The sequence below is a fragment of the Gracilinanus agilis genome, chromosome 2 (genome assembly GCF_016433145.1).
Source record: "Gracilinanus agilis isolate LMUSP501 chromosome 2, AgileGrace, whole genome shotgun sequence".
NCBI classification, from domain to species: Eukaryota; Metazoa; Chordata; class Mammalia; order Didelphimorphia; family Didelphidae; genus Gracilinanus; species Gracilinanus agilis.
In genome coordinates, this window is record NC_058131.1 from 155,459,142 (window position 1) to 155,487,063 (window position 27,922).

General features: G+C 34.4%; 1 protein-coding gene across 3 annotated transcripts in view; it reads left to right on the forward strand.

Annotated features, from left to right (window-relative positions):
• The window catches only part of HMBOX1 (homeobox containing 1), a 257,349-nt gene that overhangs the window by 133,005 nt on the left and 96,422 nt on the right, over positions 1-27,922 (forward strand). The window lies entirely within an intron of this gene.

Sequence of the window (27,922 nt, forward strand, 5' to 3'; positions counted from 1 at the left end):
ATATATGGAGGAAGCATTATGTGATGGATTCCCAGATCCCTGTCTAAAATCTTAGCCTCCAAGACAGTCATGAGCCACCTTTTGAGCTTGGTGTGTCAAAATTTGCCAAAAAAACAAGCATAACTTGGGTGATGTGTTACTTCGAGAGAAAAAAACCCTAATTTTGCAATATTTATAGTTTAAATAACAAAAATGTATAATTATAATATATAACTGCCTTTAATAAACCAAAATAGATAAATTAATATAGGTAGAATTGTCATCTATAGTGCACATAGTGTCTACACTACACCACAACAAATGTTTCTTCCTCAGCATGTGGCCCCATACTTCTTTGTATGTGGCCACATGTCATCGAAAATGGCTACATGTGTCAGTGCTGACATGCATGTCATAGATTTTCCATCACCACTCTAAAAAGATTGTTTTATTACTTCCAGTATTTCCTGTTATTATATTTACTCACTTTTGATTAAAGATTATTTGTTATTTTTCTTAGTGATAGGCATCCTCATTCTCAACATAGCCTTTGATGCTATTGATTCTCCTATTCTCGTAAAACATTTATTTTCCTTTCAGTTTCCCTTCATGTCATAAACCATTCCCTTTTTTTCAATACTTTTCTAGCTCTTTCCTGTCTGCTATTTGGAACTAAAGTTCTGTCCCAGTACAATTTATGAACTTTTTGAGGAATAGGAGATTATGTCAAGATAGAAACTGGCCCCTCCCTTATGCACTAGTCATGGGCATTAAACTCAGATTGTTATCTTAAACTCCTGATGCTCCACACAGAACTTTAATATTTTGCCCCCAACCAGTTTCCTTTGGAAAGATCACATTTCCATCTGCAATCTCTTTAGTCTCTCTGACTAGAAAGGTTGGAACTGTCTTTGAATTATCTCTTTTCAGGCCCTATGAACAGAGCCTGTCTGTCAGGTCTGTCACTAGTCCTGCCATTTCTTTCTTCATAGCATCATATCCATGGTTTCATAAACTTGTGATTGTTGTAAATTTTATAATCCACATTAAGAAATCTGTATGTGCTCTTTCTCAGAGCTTCTGCTACTTCTTATCTGACCATCACTCAGTCATTAAACCCCTCTGATCTTTAATTTTCTCATCTATCATGTGGATTCTTCTTGATCTAAACTCTGAATCTTATGATTGAGACCTTATAAAAAGTGTTCAGAGATACTTCCTCTACTGTGGTTTACTTTATCATCAATGCTGACCAATATTAAAATATGAAAGAATGAAATAAAACCAGCTTCATAGAAAACTGAAAATCAGCTAGTGATACAATCCAAAAGAAAATACCAAGTAGCAGAATTTTTTTTAATTAAGTTAGGATACAAAATTTTAACACACATTTAAATTCCAGAAACAAACACAGTGGCTTCTTTTTATAGATGTGCAGAATTTCTATAATAAGATAAACAAGAAGTTCATGGGTGGGGTCTGTATAAATAATCTACTGAAAGGAAAAATGACAGGGTAAACAGGAGATAATAATAGTACCTACTGAATTTCTTTGCTTGTTATTTGAAGTTTTTTTCACCTACATCTGTTCCCACTGGGGATAGGTTTTTACCTCTGCAAGAGGTCAACAGAATTCCAAATTACTATTAATGACGATGAGAATCGAATTGAGTAGGCTGTTATTAAAGACTTATTCTTGCCTTAATAGTAAATTTCAAAAATATAATACTTCTCTTATGAGAGGAAACCCTTTTATTCTCTTTATGAAAGTACATTTGTATTTCTTAAAAGATGTAATATATTTTTTAGTTCTCTGAAAAAGTCAATTGGGCAATTTAATTTCAAACTATAAACTTTCCCTTTAAATAAACTAAACAACCATTTATTTAATGTCTTGTCAGACACTAACTAATTTTATTTCAATTTCTTGTAGAAGATTTAACATTTTTTAAAATCCAAACTTTCTAATAATTAAATTCTTAAAAATTGAAATTCAATTAAATTGAACTATTTTTATTAAATTACCATGGTGTCATGAAAAGAAAGCTAGATTGAGATTCATATGATTTGGATTCTAGTCATAACTGCCTTTTACTCCAGACCTTGGATATATTAATGTCTTTCTGAACCTTATTTTCTTATCTGAAAGGATTGGGCAAAATTATTTGTTTCCATGTAGATCTCAATCCTTTCTTCTCTCTAACTAAAATTGCATTATAATTTCTAAGTTGAAAATGTTATTGTATCTGCAACATAATTGCATCATCATTCTGATTCTCATGTGTTTTGCATTTTTTTAGTATCTTCACAAAGATTTGTGTAATGTTCAAATTTAATTTCACCTTTTAGATTTAGTATAGTTTTTTTATGCTTCCTTTTATTTCATATGCTTTACTTTGTCTTCTTATTTTGGCACTATATCTTATAAACTTATGGTAGAGAGCAGTATCTACAGTATCTGGAAATGTCAAATTTAGTACTGTCCTAATTCAAAGAATGATTTTGCCTATGACTAATCCTCCCTCTTATTCTGCCTTCTTTTTCCTGTACCATCCTCTTTCCCTGTTCTAAGTCTCTGTGTGTGTTCTCTCCTTTGACTAATTCAGGGGAAAGTGAGGTTCATTTGATACTATCTACCTACTCCTTCTCATTTTTATAGACTTTTACTTTAGTGTCCTAATTATATGAGATTATTTCCTCCCCTTTCTTTGATAATTTTTTTCCTTTTTTTATTTTTTAAAGATCATCAAAACCATTCCTAGACCCTCTCATTTAACTCCCCTTATAATTCTTTATAACAGAGGGACATTTTTATTAGCTCTTTCTATTAAAATATACATACTTCAACCTTGTATAGTTTTTTTCCAGTGACACAATGGATAGAGTGCAGACCTTGAAATGAAGAAGACTTGAACATTAATTCTGCCTCAGATCCTTGTTAGCTATGTGTTTTGGACACGTCACTTAATTTCCTTATGCCTCCACTTCCACATCTGTAAAGTGGTACTAATAATAATAGCATATACGTCATACGGTTATTGTGATGGTCAAATGAGTTTAACATGTACAATGCTTTATAAACTTTAATCATTATATACCTACAATATATTATTATTATAATTATCATCATCCACATCATTGCTATGATTATTTAGCATCCTCTAGGACCTCTGTTGATAGATCATATTTCTTTTTCCCCTGTTAGAATGTAAACACTTCATCCTTGTATATAGTCCCTTTTCCTCATTTATGTTTATCTCTTTGTGTTTATTTTGACTCCTGTGTTTACATATCAACATTTTTACTCACCTCTGATTTTTTCACAAGGTCTGTTTGGAAGTTTCCTTTTCCTTAAAGGTCTTTCTTTCCCTCTGTGGGATTATAGTTTTTCTGGTTATTTTTTGTAAGCTTTAATAGTCTAATTTTGCAATATCATGGTCCTCAGGTCTTTATAATGGTAGCTACTAATTAATCTTGTGTGATTTTTACTGTGGTTGCTTGGTATGTAAAAATTTTTTAAAGCCTGCAGTATTTTTTTCTTTTACCTAGATACTCTAGATTTTTGTTGTGCCATTGCTGGCAGTTTTCATTTGGATTTTTTTTTCCCCTCCAGGAAGTAATCAGCAAATTTTTTATAATTTTACTTTGCCTTTACTTTTTTCTTTTTCTTTTTCATTTTTTTTAAACCCTTAACTCCTGTGTATTGGTTCCTAGGTGGAAGAGTGGCAAGGGTGGGCAATGGGGGTCAAGTGACTTGCCCAGGGTCACACAGCTGGGATGTGTCTGAGGCCGGATTTGAACCTAGGACTTCCTATCTCTAGGCCTGACTCTCAATCCACTGACCTACCCAGTTGCCCCGTCTTTACTTTTCCCAACAGATCTGTTCAGTTTGATTTTAAGATTTCTTGAAATATATCCAGGCTTCTTTTCTTGGTCATGACTTTCAGGTAGTTAATTGATTCCTAAGTTTCGTCTTCTTATCTGTTTTCCATGTTAAATGATTTTTTAATCAGAGATATCTTCGATTTCCTTCTATTTTTTTCCATTTTTTCACTTTGCTTTTCACTTCTTATTTCATGTATCACTGTATTATCTCAAACTTCTGTTTGATTCATTCTAACTTTCAAGTACTCTATTCCTTATATATTATTTTGTGGTTTTTGTGCTAAACTGTTCATTCTGCTTTTTTTTTTTTTTAAACCCTACCTTCTGCCTTGGAACCAATATTGATTCCAGAGCAGAAGAGTAGTAAGGGCTAGGCAATGGGCATTAAGTGACTTGCCCAAGATCACACAGCTAGGAAGTGTCTGATTAATATAGAAATTGTAAGAGGCTTCATTTATACTTCATCTCTAGCCCTGGTTCTCAGTCCGCTGAGCTACCCACCTGCCCCACTCCTTCATTCTATTTCTAAGTCTTGATTCCATAGTTTCTTTCTTTTTGAATTTATCATTTTTTAATGCTTTGTAATTTTTTTGCTTCCTGTTGTGATTCTAATTGGCATTGTGCCCAACCTGTTTTCCTTTGCTTTTCTGCTTTTTGAACTTTTTCTCCTTCTCTGAGTTTGTGTCTTGGAGTGTTGTTGGAATTATAATAGCTTTTTATTATAGGAACCTTTTTATTGGGTGGTGGGGGGGTTGTTTCCATATTCTTCTAGCCTTTTTTTCCAGGACTGGAACTCTGTGTACTTTTGGAGGGAATATTAGGACCTTGTTTGTCCTATTCTTTGTTCCCTGGAGTCCTACTGTAGATTTTTCTATGTTTTAAATGCCATTTTCTTTAAAGTTCCAGGAGTAGCTTTGATCAGGGAGCTACAAACTTGCAAGAAATCCTGAGCTGCTGCATACTGGACTTTGTAGACTCTATACTATGATTCGGGAATAGACAACACAACTGCAGATTTGGTGGCTCCAGACCCTCTCAGCCACCTCAAAGTTTCTGCATGTCAAGAGAGATTACAGAGATGTAGGTTGACCCCTGCTCCAGTCTGAGCACAAGGACTAAATCTGAAATCCCACTCTGAAGTCTGATGAACAATTTTGTCTACCTATATCCCAGGTACTGAATTTGATCTGTTCGAGAAACAGAACTATAGGCACACATCTGTTCCATAATTTTTGCATTAGTTACTTGTAACTAAGCTAAATTGATCACCCTAACATAAAAAAGACCCAATAAAAGTACCTTTTATATGCCAGGGCATTGTACTAAGTGCTTTGCAAGTATTATTTCATTTTATCCTCCCAATTTTGAGAGGTGGATGCTGTTGTTATCTCCGTTTTACAGATGAGAAAACTGAGGCAGACAGGCTAAGTGACTTACCCATGATCACACACCTAGTAAGTGTCTGATTAATATAGAAATTGTAAGAGGCTTCATTCATGGTTGCTGTTAGCAAACATGATTATCAACATACAGAAACATTTAAAAAAACAATTTATTATAAAATCAGAGAATAGACCCATAAAATACAAAAATGAGTGAGCATCAAGGAACATAGAAAGGACAGGCATTTTTGAAATTCACACAAGGCAGAAAAAGAAGGTAAAAATTTACATGTCATTAAACAGATAGCAGAGGAATATCTACATTAGGTAAAATAATAAACTGCTCACTAAACACTGGGGATATAACTGGAATATATAAGTTGGCTACTAACACCAGAACTCTAGCTATTTACTGCAAGTGCTCAGCTGAACCAGAAATTCTCTTACCACTGACCAGTTAGTCACCAGAGCTATAGTTCAAGGTCTCAGGCTTTAACTTTGTGTAACTTGTTGTCTTAAGCAACTGGCAATAATAGCCACACTAGAAAGATTATTTTATGGCAATTCTTTATAGACAGTCCTTGTCCCATCTCTGTGCCTTTGTACTGACTTTCTCCCGTATCTGGGTGATACTCTTTTTTCACCTTTGCCTCTTAGAAATATCCATTTTCTTTCAAGTCTCAATTCAGTCTTCAAAATCTATGCCAGTTCTTTCCTGATCCTTCTAGTGAGTACTTGATCTAACTGATTTACTCTAAAAAAATTACTTTGTACTTTTTTTTTGGTCAAATATACTTTTATGTTTATATATTTTCTCCTTCATTGAATGTAGTAATCTCTTAAAGGGAAGGAATTACTGATTGTTTCATCTTTGTTCTCAAGTCCCCAGTACCTAATAAAAACTTATTGAGTGATTGATTAATTTTTTGCATTTATGAGACCTGAGGATATCTTGATATGTTAACTCCCACATAATTTATCTATTTGGTAGTTTTTAATAGGATTTCTCTATTTTTTTCCTCATGTATCTTGCTATTCCCATATGCAGTGGTAATCTTACTGGTTTTTATATATTGTTAGTTTCCAGGAGTTATTCGTTATTTAAATTGGTTTCTTTGTTGATTCTCTAAGTAAACATGTCAGTAAATATAGGTAATTTTCTCCTGTCTTTGTAATGTTTTTGCCTTTAGTTTGAATGAATGATCTTCAACCCTATTTTTCCAAATCCTAGGCTTACCACACCACTTCCTGGGTATCTCCAAGCTATATGTGGCATGATTGGGAAAAATAAGGTTAAAGATCTTCAATCAAAGCCCAGGGCATTAGGAATAGAAGTTTGACTTCCTATTTGGGGGTGGGGGGGGAAGAGGCTATCAAAATGCAGGTGGCATGACTGAGACATGATTGGAACAGAATTTTTCTTTCACAACACTGGCCCTAAGAGAGCAGCACATTTATAGAAGCCAGAATGGGGAAAGTAGAAAGGAATAGAGATAAAAGAGCTTTGAGGCTCTTTTAAGACCCTTTTAGAACTGCAATTAAAGTGGGACTCAGCTAACTGGGCCTCAACCATTTTCCAGATGATTTTCTCTATGTGATTTCCATTAGTTATTCAAATTGTGTTTCTTTGTAGTATATACAGAATTAGAAAAGGGAAGAATCTGGATATCTGGTTTTAAGACAAGGTATTCCCTCCCTGTTCTGTCATAGACATAGATCTTTATTCCCTGAAGAATAAAAAGCAAACCCAGACAATTTTGTCAATAAACATTTAAGTGCCTCCTTTGTGCTAGGCACTGTTTTAAGAAAACCATTTCCTGCCCTCATGGAACTTCAAATCTAATAGGAAGACAACATACAAAGAAAAACTGAAAAAACCCTGAGAGAGAAAAGGAAGGGAAAGGCACCCAGTATCCGGACATGATAGAGAAGTCCAGGAGAATTTAGCCAGATTGGAAATAGAGAGATGACTGATCTGAGCACCCTCCTTAAAGAGAGTTTCAGGGAAGAGCTCTCCATCCTCTAGTCAAAGGAAGGGGCCCCATGGGCAGAGAGCACTGATGAAGTCCCTTCTTACTCTAAGTCTGTGATTATATAATCTTCATTCTTTGGTATAGAATTAGACTACTTAGAATGCTCAAATGATCACTGTTCAGGCTCCAGAGCATGGGCATGGGAAAGAGGGATTACAACTAAGAGAGAAGTAGAAATGAGAACTAAGGGAGAAATGTGACTATTTCATAGAACTTTTGAGTTAGCTATGTGCATAAATCTACGTCTTATTCTTTTTTTCTCCTCCTCCTCACTCCCCAAGAATGCCGGGAATATGTTGTAGGTTTTACAGATATTACTATATAATACATATTTCCCCATTTGTCATGTTGTGAAATAAGACACACAATTGCTTACACTAGAGAAAAATTAATGGAGGAAATAAAATGAAAGATGGTATGTTTCAATCTGTATCCAGTATCTGTCTGTTCCTTCTCTGGTGGTGGATGAATCCCTTTGAAGTGTCCCGGATCCTTGTCTTGTTGAGAATAGTTAAGTCTTTCACAGTTGGATATCATATATTATTATTATTATTATTATTATTATTATTATTATTGCCATCTACAACTGTCTCTTAGTTCTGCTCACTTCATTTCATATCACTTCATGTAAGTCTTTCCAGGTTTTTTTGTGATCGTCTTATTTGTCATTTTATGACACAGTACTGTTCCATTACAACCATATGCCACAACCTGTTCAGCCATTCCCCAATTGATAACCTTCAGTTTTTAGTTTTTTGCAACCCCAAAAGAGCTATTGTAGACAGTTTAGAATATATAGTTTCTTTCCCTTTTTCCTTGATCACTTTAAGAAATAAACCTAATAGTGATATTACTGGTTCAAAAGGTATATATACATAGTTTGATAACTCTTTGAGCATAAATCCAGATTGCTGTCCAGAATAGTTGGATCAGTTCATAGTTCTGCCAACAGTGTCCTATTTCTGATTTTGCCCCTTTATCGTTTATATATCTATATAAGTATCTGATAGGTATGGGATGATAGCTCAGAGTTGTTTTGATTTGCATTTCTCTAATAATGATTTAGAGCATTTTTTACACTTATATAGAGCTTTGATTTCTTCATCAATAAAAATTGTCCGTTTATCTTTTGACCATTTATCAATTAGGGATTAGTTCATATTCTTATGTATTGACAAAATTCTCTCTATATATTAGATATGAACCTTCATCCTAGAAGCTGTCTGTAAAATTTCCCCCAACTTATTGCTTTCCTTCTAATCTTGATTACATTAGTTTTTTGTGTATAAAAACTTTTGAATTTAATGTATTCAGGTTTCATTTCATTTATCACTCCCAAAAATGTCATGCCCCTTCAATTCATTTATTCTTGACTTGTTAGACCATTCTTTGTGTTTATAAACCATTTTCCATATTTTTTTACCTCTGGCAAAAAGGGGTAAGTTTGTACACATGTATACTTCTAGTACTAGTTATTTGGACAGAACTCTTATATCTTTGTTGTGAAGAACCATTGTTCTGGTGGAAAGCTACTTTCAACTTCAGGTCCTAGAATAATAAAAGTCACTAAGCTTATATTTAAGTGATATTTAAAAAGCAACAAAAACAACTCCCATTTTAGTAGTATCATAAGGTTTACAAAGTACTTTCCTCACAAAATTAAGTATCTTTGTTTTAAAACATTTATTAATATTCATTTTTAACATAGTTACATGAATCATGCTCCTACTTTCCCCTTTACCCCCCGCACCCCCCCCCATAGCCAGCGCACATTTCCACTGGTTTTATCATGTGTCCTTGATCAAAACCTATTTCCAAATTGTTGATAGTTGCATTGGTGTGGTGGTTTCAAGTCTACATCCCCAATCATGTCCACCTCAACCCATGCGTTCAAGCAGTTGTTTTTCTTATATGTTTCCTCTCCTGCAGTCCTTCCTCTGAATGTGGATAGCATTCTTTACCATAAATCCCTCAGAATTGTCCTGGGTCATTGTATTGCTGCTGGCACAGAAGTCCATTACATTCGATTTTACCATAATATATCAGTCTCTGTACAGTGTTCTGGCTCTGCTCCTTTCACTCTGCATCAGTTCCAGAAGGTCTTTCAAGTTCAAATGGAATTCCTCCAGTTTATTATTCCTTTTAGTACAATAGTATTCCATCACCAGCATATACCACAGTTTGTTCAGCCATTCCCCAATTGAAGGACATACCCTCGTTTTCCAGTTTTTTGCCACCACAAAAAGTGCAGCTATAAATATTTTTGTGCAAGTCTGTTTATTTATGATCTCTTTGGGGTACAAACCCAGCAATGGTATGGCTGGATCAAAGGGCAGGCATTTTTTTGTAGCCCTTTGAGCATAGTTCCAAATTACCAGCCAGAATGGTTGGATCAGTTCACAACTCCACCAGCAATGCATTAATGTCCCAATTTTGCCACATCCCCTCCAGCATTCATTATTCTCCCCTTCTTTCATTTTAGCCAATCTGCTAGGTGTGAGGTGATACCTCAGAGCTATTTTGATTTGCATTTCTCTAATTATTAGAGATTTAGAACACTTTCTCATGTGCTTATTGATACTTTTGATTTCTTTATCTGAAAATTGCCTATTCATGTCTCTTGCCCATTTATCAATTGGGGAATGGCTTGATTTTTTTATACAATTGATTTAACTCCTTGTATATTTGAGTAATTAGACCCCTGTCAGAGTTTTTTGTTATAAAGATTTTTTCCCAATTTGTCGTTTCCCTTCTGATTTTGACTACATTGTTTTTGTTTGTACAAAAGCTTTTTAGTTTAATATAATAAAAACCATTTAATTTATATTTTGTAATTTTCTCTAACTCTTGCTTGGTTTTAAAATCTTTCCTTTCCCAGAGATCTGACAGGTATACTATTTTGTGTTCACTTAACTTATTTATAGTTTCCCTCTTTATATTCAAGTCATTCACCCATTCTGAAAATTCAGTATCTTTTAAAATACAATATTTTCAGTCAGTTTATTATAGTAAATAGTGTAAGGCTTACATTTAAATCTCTTTTTTCAATTTCCTTTTTTTTTTATCCTTTATCTTCCATCTTGGAATCAGTACTGTATATTGGTTTCAAGTCAGAAGAGCAGTAAGACCTAGGTGACTTGCCCAGAGTCACACTACTAGGAAGTGTTAGATTTGAACCCAAGACTTACTGATTCTAGGACTGGCTCTCAATCCACTGAGCCATCTAGTTGACCCCTCTAGTCAATTTCCGTTAGTTTTCTAGACTTTTTAAGTACTAAGTGGAGGGGAAATTATTTTTCAGGTGACTCTGAAAAAATTAGAATTTGTTTTTGTGATTTCAGACAAAGTTGAATTCTATCTAGAAAATATTCTTCAAGTTCATCTCAGGAATTTCCAGTGGCTCCCTGTTATCTCCAGGACCAAATACAAAATATTATGCATCCAAAGTCCTTCATAACACAGCCCTTTCCTACTTTTCAAGTCTTCTTATACCTTACTACTGACTGTTTCATAAACAAGACCTCCATCTCTTGGATGTAGGCATTTCCTCTAGTTATTCCTCATGATGGAAATACTTTCTCTTCTCTGCTCTGACTGCTAATGTCCCTCACTTCCCTTTTTAAATCCCATCTAAAATCCCAACTTCTACAGGATACTTTCTTCAATCCCTTTTAACTCCAGTGCCATTCTTCCCTCTGTTAATCATTTCCTTCCTATATATAGCTTGCTTTGTATGAATTGGTTTCCATATTATCTCCTCCTTTAGACTGTAAGCTCATTGAGGGCAAGGACTGCCTTTTGCTTCCTTTTGTTTACCCGGTGCTTAACACAGTCCCTGGCACTTAGTAGGTTCTTACATGTTTTTTTGTAGGTGCTTTCATGTTTTTTGATTGAATGATATAGAAAAACAAAAAACATCAATAAAAAGTTAGAAAAAAATTAATATTATGAAAGACAGCAATCACATAAATGATTTCCCAAGATGAAATTTCCCTTTCTTGGCAGAATTTGTGTGGACTTGTTACTGTAAGCATATTTATAATCATCAGAGTTTTATTTTAAAATAAGAATTTAGGATAGGTTAAAAAAAAGAGATGCAGTATATCATAGAGGATAGAGAACTAATCTTATAACCAGAAAAACCACTATAGTATTGACAATGATTCCCTAGGTAAGTAATTTAACTTCCCAGTGCCCTCAGCAGCTTCCTAGAACTATAAGTTTCAGAGAAGATGCTTAACTTTAAGCACAGTAGCACAGGAATTATTTTACTAGCAGCTCTCTATACTTTCCTATCTCTAGTTCAATTGTTATTCCATAGTCCTTATTGCTTTAAAAAAAAATAGGGACATTTTATTCACAGTTTGAATATAAGATTACTTAGGATTCATAATGTCATAGATAGGGGTATTATCTCCTGTGTTGTAGTTCAATTTTCTCATGCTTTCTATTTTTCATGACTGTTTTTAGTATCCTTCCATAAATCTTCAACAGAAGAAAAAATGATGCCCTGGGAACATTTCCCTTTTCTTATTTTAAACTACCAAAGGACACTAGTGAAACACTAGCATTTTCCATCTATTATTCTATAAATACCTTCCACAATTCTTTTCATTCCTTACCCCCAAGCTTTCCCATTTCCTTGATTATGTCTTTTATTCCTGTCCTGATTTGCAATTTTTTTCCCACATCTGCCTTGATTTCTTATCATGGCATAAAGGCAACCATGAGTTCTTAAAGATTATGCCAGTTGAATTTGACTTATTGTATCACAATCTAAATAATCTTTGATTATGATTGGTAGACTGTATCTACTACCAAAACTAAGTAAATATAGAGAGATTTATTATCAAAAAGCTTTCCACTGGTGATGAATTCTTTGACATGGTAACCCTTGTATCACAGTGACAACGGAGGATAATATGAAAAAAAGGCTTCTGAGTGTAAGGAAACGAAGAAGAGAGTTCACAGTGAATGACTTCAGTTTTTCTGTGAAATATGCTACAAAGTTCTTAGCTAAGAGAGTGGAGTGAGAAGACATGGAAGGTTTGAGTAGGGATGAAAAAGTTTAGAAGAGCTGCTGTGGGAAGTGAGTTGATAAAGGAGATATAGTAGAATCATTATCCAGCATTAGTGAGGGCCCACTTGAGGTTATGTAACATAAATTTGTAGAATATCCAATAAGAAAAAATGTGTGATTTAATTCACTTTTGTTGAAGCAGCAAATGTGTAGCTGATATAATTGGTGATATGAAGTTGATCTGGGAATCAAGAGAGGTAGATTTGAAGTGTAGAACTGAAGAAGGATTCGTGATGGAGAGAAGAAAAGGTAGTACTAGTGCAAGGGAGAAGGCCTGGGAGAGAATTGGAGAAAAGACCTGAGGGTCTATGGACACTAGTTATCAAGATTTTGATTAGGTGGTAGATAGGAATAGCATAAACCTTTGAGGAAGAAAGGTTACTGAGTGATAGAGGCAGGGGAATAAACTGAAAGTGGCATTGGGGAAATTGAAAGTTCCTGATTTTTTTTTTTTTTTGTCTCAGTTACCCTCCTTCACGATTTTATCTCTGCTAATCTGCCTCCTCTCCAATTTGTTTTAAATCTTCTAAAATAATTTTTAAAGGTGACAAGTGCATTGAATTCAAGGTGGCTCTTCTTAATGCATTAAATATAATCATTAGTTTTAGTTTTCTGATTAGCAAATTAATGGTTTCTTCTGCCTCTTAACATCTTTGTTAATGTGTTTTTATCTCAGATTGTGATCACTTCAGAAAAACTAAGTTTACTTTTGTTCATTATAGTTGTAGTCAAGTGTTGACACAAGTAGCATTTACTGATATCTAGATAACCATAAGCAATTTCATGGTAGGGTTTGCATATTGTTAATTCCTTTGATATTAGGGGTTTTTTAGTAAAATTTAAATTTTTTTTTACATTTAAAATTCTAAGCTGTCTTTCTCTCTCCCTACTCTATATTAGAGAAGGTACCATTTGACAAAGATAAGTTTGTTTATATATATATATATTTTTTAACTTATTTATTTATGTTTGTATAGGGGGGAGAGAGAGGTGGACATAAAACCATATCATGAATACTTCTGTTTATCTTTTATTTCTCTAGAGGTGGATATTCATAGTTATTTTTCAAACAGTATTGCTGCTGCTATACACAATTGCTGGAGGTTTTTTGTTTTGTTTTTCTTTCACTCTTCATTATTTTATGCAAGTATTTCCATGATTTTCTAAAATCAACCTACTCATTTCTTACACTTTGGTAGTAGTATTTGATCACAGTTGTATACCGCAACTTGTTTAACCACTCCCAATTAATGGGCATCCTCTCAATGTCTTAATTTTTTGCAACCACAATGAGAACAGCTATAAATATTTTAGATCATATGAGTTCTTTATTTTTTTTCCTGATCACCTTACGAAACAAATTTAATAGAGGTTTGGCTGGATTAAAGGATATATAGGTTTATAGCTTTCCAGACATAATTCCAAATTGTTCTCCAAAATGGTTAGATTAGTTCACAGTTCCACCAGCAATATATTAGTATCCCCATTTTTCAACATTTGTCATTTTACCCTTCTAGCATTTTAACCAATGTGATAGGTGTGAGATGATAGAGTAGTTTTAATTTTGCATTTCTCTAATCAGTAATGATTTAGAGCATTTTTTCATTTGGCTATATATAGCTTGACTTAGGGGGCAGCTGGGTGGCTCAGTGGATTGAGAGCCAGGCCTAGAGACTGGAGGTCCTAGGTTCAAGTCCGGCCTCGGACACTTCCAGCTGTATGACCTTGGGCAAGTCACTTGACCCCTATTGCCCACCCTTACCACTCCTGGGCCAAGGACGGTTCCTAGCCCGGATGAAAAAGGAGGAGGGTTGGGTGTGGGGCTAGCAACCCCACCCTGTAAAAACTACATCTGCTAAAGAAACTGCAACCTAAAGTAGGGGCAGCTGGGCTAGCTCAGTGGATTGAGAGCCAGGCCTAGAGACGAAAGGTCCTAGGTTCAAATCCGGGCTCAGACACTTCCCAGCTGGGCGACCCTGAGCGACTGTGTGGCCCATTGCCTACAGGTTGTGGCCCTATGCTCCTAGAATGGAGTCCCAGGATAAAAAAAAAAATATATATATATATAGCTTTGATTTCTTCTTCCAGAAATTGCCTGTTCATATCCTTTGGCCATTTATCAGTTGTGGAATGGCTCATATTCTCATAAATTTGACAAAATTCTCCATATATTTTAGATATGAAAACTGTCTAAGAAACACTATAAAATTTTTTCCACAAATTTCTATTTATCTTCTCATCTTGGCTACATTGATTTATTTGCACAAAACCCTTTTTAACTTAATGTAATCAAAATTACCCATTTTATAACTCTAAGTGCTCTCTATTATTTATTTATAAATTCTATCCATAAATCCTTATAATGTTTTCTGTTCTATTTGCTTATTATCTATCTCTCCCTTTATGTCTAAGTCATGTATACCTGTAGACCTTCTCTTGGCTAATGATATAAGATATTGTTCTATACCTCGTTTCTGCCAGGATGCTTTCTAGTTTTCCCAAAAAAGTTTCTACTAAGTGAATTCTTATCTCCAAAGCTTGAGTCTTTACATTTGTCAAAACATAAAATTACTATAATCATTTACTACTCTGTTCCACTGATCCACCTTTCTATTTCTTAGCCATACCAGATAGTTTTGATAATTACTGCTTGATAATACAGTTTAAAATCTAGTACTACTAGACCTCCTTCCTTTACATTTAAAAAAATTAATTCCTTTGATATTCTTGACCCTTTGTTCCTCCAAATGAGTTTTTTTTTAATTAAGTTCAACAAAATGCGGTTTTTTTTGGTAATATATTTGGGATGGCTTTATAAGTAGATTAGTAAGAATTGTCATTTTTAATATGTTGGCTCTACCCACCCATGAGCAACTAATGTTTTTCCAATATTTTACTTTGGTTTTATTTGTATAAAATATGTTTCATAATTATGTTCATTTAGTTCCTGGATTTGTCTTGGCAGGTATACTCCTAGATATTTTATGCTATCTGTGGTTATTTTAAATGGAGTATCTCTTACTTTCTCTTGTAGGGATTTGTTATATATAGCATATATAGAAATGCTGATGACTTAACATGTGTCTATTTTACTTAAATTAGTAATTGTTTCAACTAACTTTTTCAGTTGAATCTCCAAGATTTCTCAAATATTCCATCATGTTGTCTGCAAAGAAGAGCTTGAACATTGCCCATTCTGAATGTTTCATTTTATTTTTTGTTCTTATTGCTATTGTTAGTATTTCTAAAACAATATTTAACAATATTGGTGATAATGAGCATCCTTGTTTCACTCCTGATCTTATTGGGAGGGATTCTAGCTTATTCTCCTTACAAATAATGTATGCTGATGGTTTTAAGAAGATGCTTCTTGTCATTTTAAGGAAAAATTAATTTATATTTATGTTTTCAAGTGTTTTTAATAGGAATGTGTTGTATTTTTTATAAAAAGCTTTTTCTGCATCTTTTAATATAATCATACAGGTTTTGTTAGTTTTGTAATTGATATAATCAATCAAGTTAATAATTTTCCTTTCACTAAAACATCCCTGCCTTCCTGGCATAAATCCTTGTGTAATCTTTGTGATATTGTTGTAGTTTGCTAGCTAGTACTTTATTTAGAATTTTTATGTCCATAATTCATTAGTGAAATTGGTCCATAATTTGTTTTCTCTGACTTTGCTCTTCCTGATTTAGTTTTTTGCAATATATTTGTTTCAGAAAAGGAGTTTGGTAGGACTCCTTCTTTACCTATTATTCCAACTAATTTATTTTAATATTGGAATTAATTCATTTTTAAATGTTTAGTAGAATCCACTTATAAATCTATCTGGTCCTGAGTTTATTTATGGCTTTTTCAGTTTATTTTTCTAAAATAGGTTCATTTGGATATTTTATTACCATTTATTTTAGTCTAGGATAGGCAATTTTTATGTTTTTGTAAGTATTTTCCCATTTCACTTAAAATGTAAAATTCTTTGGAATATAATTTGGCAATATGGCTCTTAATTTCTTTGATTTCATCAATTTTCTTCTCTTTAAAAATCATATTAACCATGGTTTATTTCATTGTTTTCCCCCTAAAAACCAAGTCCTAGTTTTATTTATTAATTCAGTGATTTTCTTACATTCAATTTTGTTAATCTCATTTTTTATTTTTTAGAATTTCTAATTTAGTGTTTAATTGGCGGGTTTAATTTGTTCTCCTTCTAGTTTTTTAACTGAATACCCACTTCGTTGATCTTCTCTTTCTGTATTTTATTAATACAAGCATTTAGAGATATAAATTTTCCTCTAATAACTGCTTTTGCTGCATCCCATAAGTTTTTTGGTATGTTGTCTCATTATCCTTCTCTTTAATAAAATTATTTATTGTTTCTGTGCCTTTTCTTTAACCTCATTCTTTAAGATTAGGTTATTTAGCCTCCAATTAATTTTAAATGTGTATTTCCATAGTCTCTTATAAAATATAAATTCACTGCATTATGATCTCAAAAGAATACATTTAATATTTCTGCTTTTTTACATTTAAATATAAAATTTTCATGCTCTAATAGATGGTCAATTTTTGTAAAGGCATACCACTGTGGAGTGTATTCCTTTCTATTTACATTCAACATCCTCCAGATATTTCTCATATCTAGCTTATCTAATTCATCTCTTTGGCTTCTTTGTTATTTATTTTTTTGTTAGATTCATGTAGATCTTAGAGGGGAATATTGAGGTTCCCCACCAATATAGTTTTGCTATTTCCTCTTGTAATTTATTTAGCTTTTCCTTTAAAAAATTGGATGCTATAGCATTTACTACATATAGGTTAATGTTGATATTGATTCATTATCTATGGTTTCTTTTAACACTGTTAAAGGGATTTTCTTAATCTCTCCTTCTGTCTCCTTAAGAGGCTAGAGAGCAGGATTTCTAAGTAGATCAGAACTGACAGGAATCAGTGAGCCAGAGCTGAAGATTCCTTTACCAGGTTGACCAGGACCAAAGAGAGGAAATAGCCTGCCCTCTGAAAGGAAGTTGGGGGGCCAGTTGGTCAGGGAGGAGATAAAGGAAGCAGCCACTGAGGAAAAAAGGTCTTTTGCCTCTGAGATCTAGAGAGAGTCTCTGAGGCAAAGGGCTATTAGCAATTGGCCACTGACAGCTGGGCTACTATAGAAAACTGATTAAAGGATTGAGTGAGTGGTGGCTGTCTATTATTTTAAGGAGTTAGTGAGTAATTTATAGATAGAGTAGGTTAGATAGGCCTGGAGTGGCCTCTCTCTCTTTTCTCTTTTCTTTCTATCTGTACTTCTTTCTTAAATTAAACAATTTCTGTTAAACTGCTCTCCTCCATTTTTCTAGCTCCTTAATTTAACCCTTACAAATGTAAGGGGTAAAAAGGAGTATTTGTTGGATGAATATTAAATGGTTTGGTCACCAAGGAATTGAATAAATATCAATTCCTAATGAGAAAACCTCAAGTCAAAATGACTTTCATGGTACTTTATTTACAAATGAGGAGAGAGAGAGAAATTAAGAAAATTAGAGAGAGGATAAGATAAGATAATTAACCTAGCACACTAAATAATATGCTCAGGCCTCTGACTCAACCCAGGGAGGACTAACTATTCCTTAACTGGAGAAGGGGAATCCTTGAGCCTAGGGCCAGGGATGAATGAAACAAAAGCTTTAGTCATGAAGGCTTCTTTTGAAAGGAGAGTTCCTTCAGAGAAATCCAGGAAAGATCAGTCTTTGCACTCAACACATGTAGTTCTAAGAGAGAGATTTAAGAGCAGTCTCACCATGTCCAAAGTCTCAGCCAGCGCTCCTTCAGGTCCAAGTCATGAACCAGAAGAGAGAAGAACTGCCTCACAGGAAGCCCACAGAAAGGCTCTTTTATGTCACTTCCTATGCCTTCCTCTAGTTTGTGTCCAATCACAACAGACGCTTTTCTTAGGACTGCTCAGGGGGCAGTCAGTCAATTCTGATTCATCACCCACTCTTGCACACATAGGTCACAGACTTCCACTTGAGAATTAAGTGGGGTTGTTTTCACCTTTGGTGATTAAATCTAAGAATGGGCAGGGTAGATTTAATCTCATTATCATGCAACACAAAGTACTTTCCCTATTTACCTCTTTAAAAAAATTTAAATTATATTCCCCCAATACATATAGGTATATTTTTAAATAATGATTTTCTGTGATTTTGCTCTTCATGCCTTTCAACTTCCTCCTCCTAAGATAGCAAGTAATATGGCATAGATTATGCATGTACTATCATGCAATACATATTTACAAGGCTATCATTTTTGTGAAAGAAGACAATGTTACATATATTAAAAAAAGAAATTCATGAAGGCCTACTTATCTCTTTAATTAAATCTGTTTAAGCTTTAACTTTGAGATCATGATGCTATTACCCCCTTTTTTGCATCAGTTGAAACATTATTAATTCTACTATATAGAGCTTTATTTTTACTCTATTTTTTTCTCATTTTTTAAATGCGTTTCTTGCAAACCAATATTGTCAGATTTTGATTTTTTATACATTCTGATATCTACTTTGTAGGAGTAAAAGATGAATAAATACTCCTGATATTTTAAATTAAAGAATTTAATAATAATAAAAATGAGAGGGAAAGGGATTCCTTTGGCCAAATGAGCAGAGCACAAAGCCAGAGAGATCCAAGCCTGCCACACTTTAACCAAAGCAAAACCCAAAAAGAGCCCTGCCACATGGGTCTCAGCCAAATTTATCTCCCAAGCCTCTGTATGTCAAATGAGGATGTACTTAAAATAATACTGGAGGGGCAGCTGGGTAGCTCAGTGGAGTGAGAGTCAGGCCTAGAGACAGGAGGTCCTAGGTTCAAACCTGGCCTCAGCCACTTCCCAGCTGTGTGACCCTGGGCAAGTCACTTGACCCCGGGCAAGTCACTTGACCCCCATTGCCCACCCTTACCACTCTTCCACCTATGAGACAATACACCGAAGTACAAGGGTTTAAAAAAAAAAAAAAAAAGAATACTGGGAATGTAGCTCAGGTGTGGCAAATTTTCCACCTGCACAGCTTCCATTTTATGGGTTGTTAAAAGGTAATTTAGATGAGTAACTGGGGTTTGACTGAGCCCAGGTTTTGGTCATGATGATCTTCTCAAGCCCAGAGAACAAGATGGCTACTCTCTGTCCTAGGCCAGTGGACACCCACTCTGACTCTAATTAAAACAGTAGCCAGTTTATTGTAAGGTATTGAATTGGATAAGGTAAGGTATGTGGGCTAGGGATTCCCTATCATTAATCATTACCTTTTTCCCTGCAAAGGGTCACTTCAACCCTCAGCAGAGCTCAGGCTATACTCACTTCCTCTCTGTCTCAATTTCCAGTCCTATCTTACTATCCTATGCTAAGCCTACAAAAATTATAGTGTTTAGTGAAATCCACAGATTGTTGTGGAGTCAAGAGCTAGTGCCAAGCATGACCTAGTCACACAAGGTGTAGGCAAAGTCCACCAAGATAACTGAGTAGTTCAGGTCACTGTTGTTGGTGATTTCCTCTTGAGACTTCAGTAGATGTTATATCAGAGTCTGGGGCCAAAGCTGTATATCAGGAATTGGCAGGTTTTCTCACAGGAGCAGGTAGAAGATCAAGAGTAGGAGAGAGGGGGCAGCTGGGTAGCTCAGTGGATTGAGAGCCAGGCCTCGAGACGGGAGGTCCTAGGTTCAAATCCGGCCTCAGACACTTCCCAGCTGTGTGACTCTGGGCAAGTCACTTGACCCCCATTGCCTACCCTTACCACTCTTCCACCTATAAGTCAATACACAGAAGTTATGGGTTTAAAAAAAAAAAAAGAAGAAGAAGAAGAAGAGTAGGAGAGAGCTTGGTTTAAGAGCTGTTTACTTCTCCTGAGTCCAAACCCAACTCCCCGATGACAGTTACCTCCTTCAGAATTCTAACCCAGAATTCTGAGAGCTTCCCCTGTACTTTCTGGTTTCCTTCATTCCATAAACTCTGTATCTCTACTCTGGTTCATTTCCTTATTCCCAAATACCTATCTATAAGGGTGAGTTCATCCCTTTCACATGTAGAGGCAGAATGACTAATTGTGTATTTTCCTCCATCTTCTCTTTCCTATTTATCCTTCTTTCCCCTCTCCCTTTACCCTATCACTTCTCAAAAGTCTAATTTACTTCTGACCACTGCCTCCCTAACCTGCACTCCTTCCAAGAGTCTCACCCTTATCCTCTCCCCTTGCCCTTCTAGCTCTTAATTTGCCTATCCTTCCACCATTACGCGTCACTCCCTTATACTCTGCCATTGCCTTCCTTTTCTTAATTTGTCTACTCATTTATGAGTCCCTCTCTTGTCTACTCTCCTTGTACTCCTATTCCTTAATCCACACACCCTTTCTAAGAGTCATTTCCTTATCCTATCCCCTTATCCCCTCCTATTTCACTCTAAGTTAAGAAGACTTTTATATTCTTCTAGATGTATATGTTATTCCCTCTTTAACCCAGTTCTGGTGAAAATAAGATTCTAATACTACCAGCATTCTACCTCCTTCTTCCCCCTCCACTGTAATAGTTCTTCTATTCACACCTCTTTTGTATGAGGTAACTGCTTCATTTAACCTCTCCCTACCCAATATTATTTTTTTTACTATTTTTTTGTTTATTTATTTATTTATTTGTTTTTAAGGTTTTAAACATTTATTAATATTTATATTTTAGAAAAATTAACATGGTTACAAGATTTATGCTCTTACTTTCCCCTTCACCCCCCGCACCCCCCCATAGCCAACGCACATTTCCACTGGTTTTATCATGTGTCCTTGATCAAAACCTATTTCCAAATTGTTGATAGTTGCATTGGTGTGGTACTTTCAATCCCCAATCATGTCCTCATCATCCCATGTGTTCAAGCAGTTGTTTTTCTTCTGTGTTTCCTCTCCTGTAGTTCTTCCTCTGAATGTGGGTAGCGTCTTTTCCATAAATCCCTCAGAATTGTCCTGGGTCATTGCATTGCTGCTAGTACAGAAGTCCATTACATTCCATTTTGCCACAGTGTATCAATCTCTGTGTAGAATGTTCTTCTGGCTCTGCTCCTTTTACTCTGTATCAATTCCTGGAGGTCTTTCCATTTCACATGGAATTCCTCCAGTTAATTATTCCTTTTAGCGCAATGATATTCCATCACCAGCATATACCACAGTTTGTTCAGCCATTCCCCAATTGAAGGACATACCCTCCTTTTCCAGTTTTTTACCACCACAAAAATCGCGGCTATAAATATTTTCATACAAGTCTGTTTATCTATGATCTCTTTGGGGTACAAACCCAACAATGGTATGGCTGGATCAAAGGGCAGGCATTCTTTTATAGCCCTTTGAGCATAGATCCAAATTGCCATCCAGAATGGCTGGATCAGTTCACAACTCCACCAGCAATGCATCAATGTCCCGATTTTGCCACATCCCCTCCAGCATTCATTACTCTCCCCTTCTTTCATTTTAGCCAATCTTCTAGGTGTGAGGTGATACCTCAGAGTTGTTTTGATTTGCATTTCTCTAATTATTAGAGATTTACAACACTTTCTCATGTGCTTATTGATACTTTTGATTTCTTTACCTGAAAATTGCCTATTCATGTCTCTTGCCAATTTATCAATTGGGGACCCAATATTATTTTTTAGGACCATCTCATCATAATCATCTTAACTCCAAGCTCTCCTACTATTGATCTTCTACCTGCTCCTGTGAAAAAAACACAGCTTTGATCCCAGACTCTGACATAACATCTATTAAAGTCTCAAGAGGAAATGCTCATTCTTCTTTTTTTAATCGCTTACCTTCAGTCTTAAAACTAATATCACATATTGGTTCCAAGGCTGAAGAGTGGTAAGGGCTAGACAATTAAATGACTTGCCTAGGGTTGCAAAATTAGGAAGTGTCTGTAGTGAGATTTGAATCCAGAACTTCCTCTCTCTAGCCCTGGATCTATCCACCTTGCAACCTGCTAATGAAATCATTAAGAGTTACAGATAATGTTTTCTAATATAAGAAGTAAACATTTTTACCTTAAGAAATTCCTTCTAATTGGTCTTTCATTTTTATCTTCTTATGCTTATTCTGATTCTTGTAAGTCAGATTTTCTGTTCGGTTCTTCTCTTTTCAAGAATACATGAAAGGCCTTTAATTCATTAGATATTCAGGGATTTTTTCCTTGTAGGATTACACTTATGATACTAATATGGACTTGATAAGTAAACCAAGAAGAGTCAGAAACAGAAAAGAGAAGTATAGGATATTATTTAATGAATATTAATATAGAATTTTAAAATAGAATTTTAGTAATGAGATTACAGCATCACATCACAAACATCATGCATTATCACCAGGTGAGTTTTAAAACAGGAAAGCACTTTTGGTTCAGTGTTAAGAAAACTGTAAATATAATTGTCCATATTAGTAATAATAAGAACAAAAATAATTATGCTATATCAGTATATGCAGGGAAAAAACTTTTAAACAAAATATAACAAGCACTTCTGTTTTAAAAGAAACTAAAAACAAAGGTGTAAATAGAACTTTCATTAGTAAGATGATATTTTATGATTAGTATCTATCCAAAAGCAAGAATCACCATTATGATCTCATTTCTAAAATAAAAACAAGAGCTGTTCCTTAATAACTAAATCCTTAAAGGGTGTGTATAGGCAGTTTTCAGGGGAAGAAATCTAAGCTATCAATAGACATATTAAGAAGTGCTCTAAATTACTAGTTCTTAAAGGCATACCAAATAAAATGACTTTGAGCTTTTGAATTCATACTCATCAGATTAGCAAAATTGATAAAAAGGGGAAAATAACAGGTACTAGAAGTTCTGTGGGAAAATGGATCATTATTACTTGGTTGTGGAACTGTGAACTGGATTGGCCATTCTGAAAAGCAGTTCAGAAATGTGTTCACAAACTTGTGAAATTGTAATCCCTTTTGACCCAGTTATCCAAATATTATGGGTCATTTGCTCTTTCTTTAGTTCTTAGTTGACCATTTGAATAAAAGTGTTTATGATAATTGTTTTTATCGTGGCAAAGAAGTGAAAACTGAGATAGTATTTATCAGTTGGGAAATGCCTATATAAGTTATGACATATAAAGGTTATGGAATATTGTGCTAAGTGAAAAGGATGATTTCACAGAAACCTAAGAAGACTTGTGCAGACTGTTGCAAAGTTCATTTAGTAGGTCCAAGAGAACAATTTATAATGTAACATTTATATGAAGGCTAGCAAGCTCAAAAAACTTTAGAACTCTAATCAATGCAATAACCAATCATGATTCTACAAAACTTATAACAAAACATGCAGTCTACCTCTTCACAGAGCTGAAATCCAGAGTACAGATTGAAATATTTTATTTTAGGACATGGCCAATAATAGAATTGTTTGTAATTATAAATGTTTAAAGTAATAGTTCTGTTTTTCTTTTTCAGTGGCAGGCAAAGAGGTGAGGGACGAGAGAAAATCCAGATCTTATTAAGAAAATTTTAATGAAAAAGAAAGAAAATGCCATTCTAGTCTGTTTTCATACTCATTCCTCCTGAATACCACCTTATTGTTGATATATATTGTCTTGTCCATATGTACATGTTTACATACTACATACATACACAGAACTTACATGTATGTTTTTCCATTGTGAGTAATTAAGCAAATTCTTTTCAGTGATGATGGCTCTCAGTTAGAATAATCCACAAATTATTTTTTGCAATCAGAATAATATCTTTCACAAACAAAATTATTGATTAGATCTCATCTCTTATTCAGGAAATAATTTCCATTTAGAACCTTCTCTTGATGTCCTCTGTGATGTTGAAAAACACCTCTGGTACTATTTTATACCTTGCTTCATAATAATATTAGTGACTTTTCAGAAAAAAAACTCTCTTAAATCTTATAAGAAGTTATATAATTGGGTATTCATGAGAACATATCAGTTGGATGTAAGAGCTGTATAAGTGAGTCTGTGATGAGTCATTTTGCTTTGCCATATCAACTGTTGTGGACAATGGACTTTGTACACTGTACCTTTCAGCTAGTTGTGTGCCTAAAGAAGTAATATATGCTACAGTTGTTTTGTTGTTTTGTTTTTCTTTTTTTCAGAGGAAGAGTTTAGTTAGGGGAGGTTTGTATGTAGGGGTTGTTTAATTAAAGGGAAATGAAGTTTTCCTATAAAAATATGTTCTTTATTTCATTGTTCACTTTTTTTGAGCAATAGTAAATTTTGTGATATTTTCCCCAGGAATGACTTAGTATGCTCTTCTCTTTCAGTTGTCTTGAGAATTGTTGGAATCCACAATACCTTCAAAATTTTATCACTGGGAATTCATATGTCCTCTGTGTGTCCTTAGTTTAATCCAGGTGGGGAAGGCAGTTATATCGATATATAGGTACAGATATTTAGATATATAGATATAGATATAGATATAGATATAGATATACAAAATATGCACAAACTAGGCCCAAGACAATTTGATGAGGGAATGGGATTCACCTAAATGGTAATACTCGATCTGTTCTTTTAAGATAATAAGATTATCAAGAAGTGAGCATAGAGTGCATTCCAGGTATGGGGGACATGGAATGTTATGTAGGATGAAAATAGAGAATGGAGAAAATGAAATGTTATGTAGGATGAAAATTGAGAATCAAGAAATAGAGAAAATGGAATGTTATGTAGGATGAAAATTGAGAAGGCTTGACTACCTGGATCTTAGTATATGTGTATAAAACAAAGATATAGGCTGGGTTGTAAAAGATTTAACTTGTATTTCCTCCTAGATACAGTAGTGAACACTGAAGTTTACTAAATTTGTAATTGAAAGTGTCAGATTTGTACCATGGTGAAATCACTTTGTTTGGTAGCATTGTAGTAGGTATATTAGAATGGATGACTGAGAACCAGCTGAGAGATTATTATAATAATCTGGGTAAAAGATTTATGAGCACTTGAAGTAGGATGGACTCTTTCACTTTTGTTTTTGGACCTTTTACACCTATTAGTACCTGTTCCTTAGTAAATATTCATTGGTTAATTCTTCCACTACTTTTCATAATTTTTAAACCATTCTGCATAAAATTGTATACCACCTTCCTCTAAGATTTTACAATTTTATTTTATAAGCATATACTGACTTTTAACTGCCTCCTCATTGAGATCATATTTCTTGGTTGAGGTGACTCTCAGGCTCCTCTGGTCTCTTTGTTGTAGCAATTATTTAATGTCAATTAAACTTATTTAGGAAATTGTGATGTTCTGTATTGATGCATCTTCTATACATATTCTATTTTTCAACATCAACAGTTTGTTCAAGTAGACTAACTTGTAGGCCACATCTCATTTTTATTCTTTTTTTTCTAATTTGGTGTTGTACCTTCATATTGATTTTGATAGTATTGATTTTGATTGATTTTGCATTGGTCTAATGATACAAAGAAAATGACTCTCAGATCAGTGGCCACTTTTTTGCTTCATATTAAAATATAATCAACTTAATCTTTTAAGGTTTGCTTGTCTCCTAACTCTCAAAGAAAGTATTCCTGATTTGTAGGCCCATGGCTTCTGTATAGTTTATAAACACAATATCAATCTTTCTCATTTCTTACCCTTTTTACCAGGTGATAGACTGGCAAATGTTTAAAATTAAACTTTCTGGGTGAAAATAATTTGTGCACACACTTTTTCAAGTCAAATTTGCTATCGTCAAGGATCTGACCAGATTATTTATATAATATTTCTACCTAATCCTCCCTGGAGCAGATATTGGCATATATGCAACTATTATTTTCATGCTTCAAATGGTAACAAGTACAGAATGACTAATTAGAACTCAAAACTGTCTTCTGTCTTTCATCTTTATCAGAATTTTACCATAATAAATAATACTTGGTAAATTTTCTAGGTTTCTTAATTTATTCCTTTTATTCTATGGCCAAGGCAGTAATGATTATTATATAATGCATTATGATATTATAACATGATAGGAGAAAAAAGAAAATCTAAGAAGCATCTACTATGAATTCTCTATATATTTAATAAATCCCTTTTGTGTTCTCTACTAGGCAGTGCTGTTATAAAGGGAGAAAAACACTCCTTGGTGTTAAAAAGTTCCATTCTCCTGGGGAATTGTAAACAGATGAGTAAAATAAAAATTAATTTGAGGAGGGATGGTGTTCTAATGATAAGGTGGGGATCAGCAAAAACTTTTAATAGTAGTCATATATTAGCTGAACATTGAAAGAAGCCATGAATTCTAAGAGGCAGGGATTCAAAGGGTATACGTATACTTCATGGGAAGTGGAATAGGAGGTAGTCTGGCTTGGTTGGACCATCTAGTGCATGGGTCGGCAACATATGTCTCTTTCTGCAGGAGCCATAAAGTCAATTTTTTTTCAGGCGCTGTTACAGGAGCACGCACTGTGAGCACTGTACGGCTCTCACGAAATTACATTTTAAAAAATGTGGCGTTTATGGCTCTCACGGCCAAAAAGGTTGCCGACCTCTGATCTAGTGTGTGAAAGGGAGTGATGTGGAATACAATGAAACAGATAGTTTCATAAGTTTTATAGTTTAGAGGGAACTCAGAGAGCCTCCTCACCTCTTCAGTTTACAGATAGAGGAAACAGGCTAGTCTAGAGTGTTTGAGTTCCTAAATTTACACAAGTAACAGATGATATAGTAAGGATTTGGACACATGTACATTAGCTTCAAAACCCACTATTTATTCACACACCTGGTTAAAACCAGATTGTTGAGAGCTTTAAATGCCAGTGTGAGAAGGTCACATTTTCCTCTTAAAGAATAAGTAAAATTTTTGTCTGAAGATTTTTTGAGCAAATTAATGATGTGGGTTAGACTTGCATTTTAGGAAAGTTATTTTTGCAGCTGTTTGAAGAATCAGTTAGATTGGAAGCAGGGAAGCATCAGGAAGCTATTGTAATGCTCCAGACAAGATGCCATGTTTATATGGTTATATGAATAGAAAGAAGAGATCATATAAGGGGTATGTTTTTGAGGTATAATTAATGACTTGGTTAATTGTTTTCATCTAGTAACAAAGGAGAAAGGAAAAGTATAGGATGATTCTGAAGTTTTGAACCTAGATGACTGAAAGAGTAGTGAAGGTTATAATAAAAATGAAGTTTTTAGTTTGGGGTAATTTTAGGCATTAGTTGGCATAACTAGAGGCAGTATGGCATAATAACTAAAGAGCTGCCCTCACAGTTTGATAGAACTGATGTAAATTTATCCTCTCAATCGTTGACTTTGACTGAACAAGTCATGTAATCTCTGTGTTTTTGGTACTTCTAAGACAGTAAATTGCAGAAAGAGTGTCAGCCTACATTGATTGGTACAAAGGTTTTTTTTTTTTTTAATATGAAAAATTCTGATTTCAGTGAAATCATAGATCCAGACCCTATTTTAGGATTACAGAAAAACTAATTAATCTAGTTTAGATGCTCTTTCTTGAAATGAGTGTTATTGGATTTAGAGCTAGACAGAACACAAATAGAATCTAAC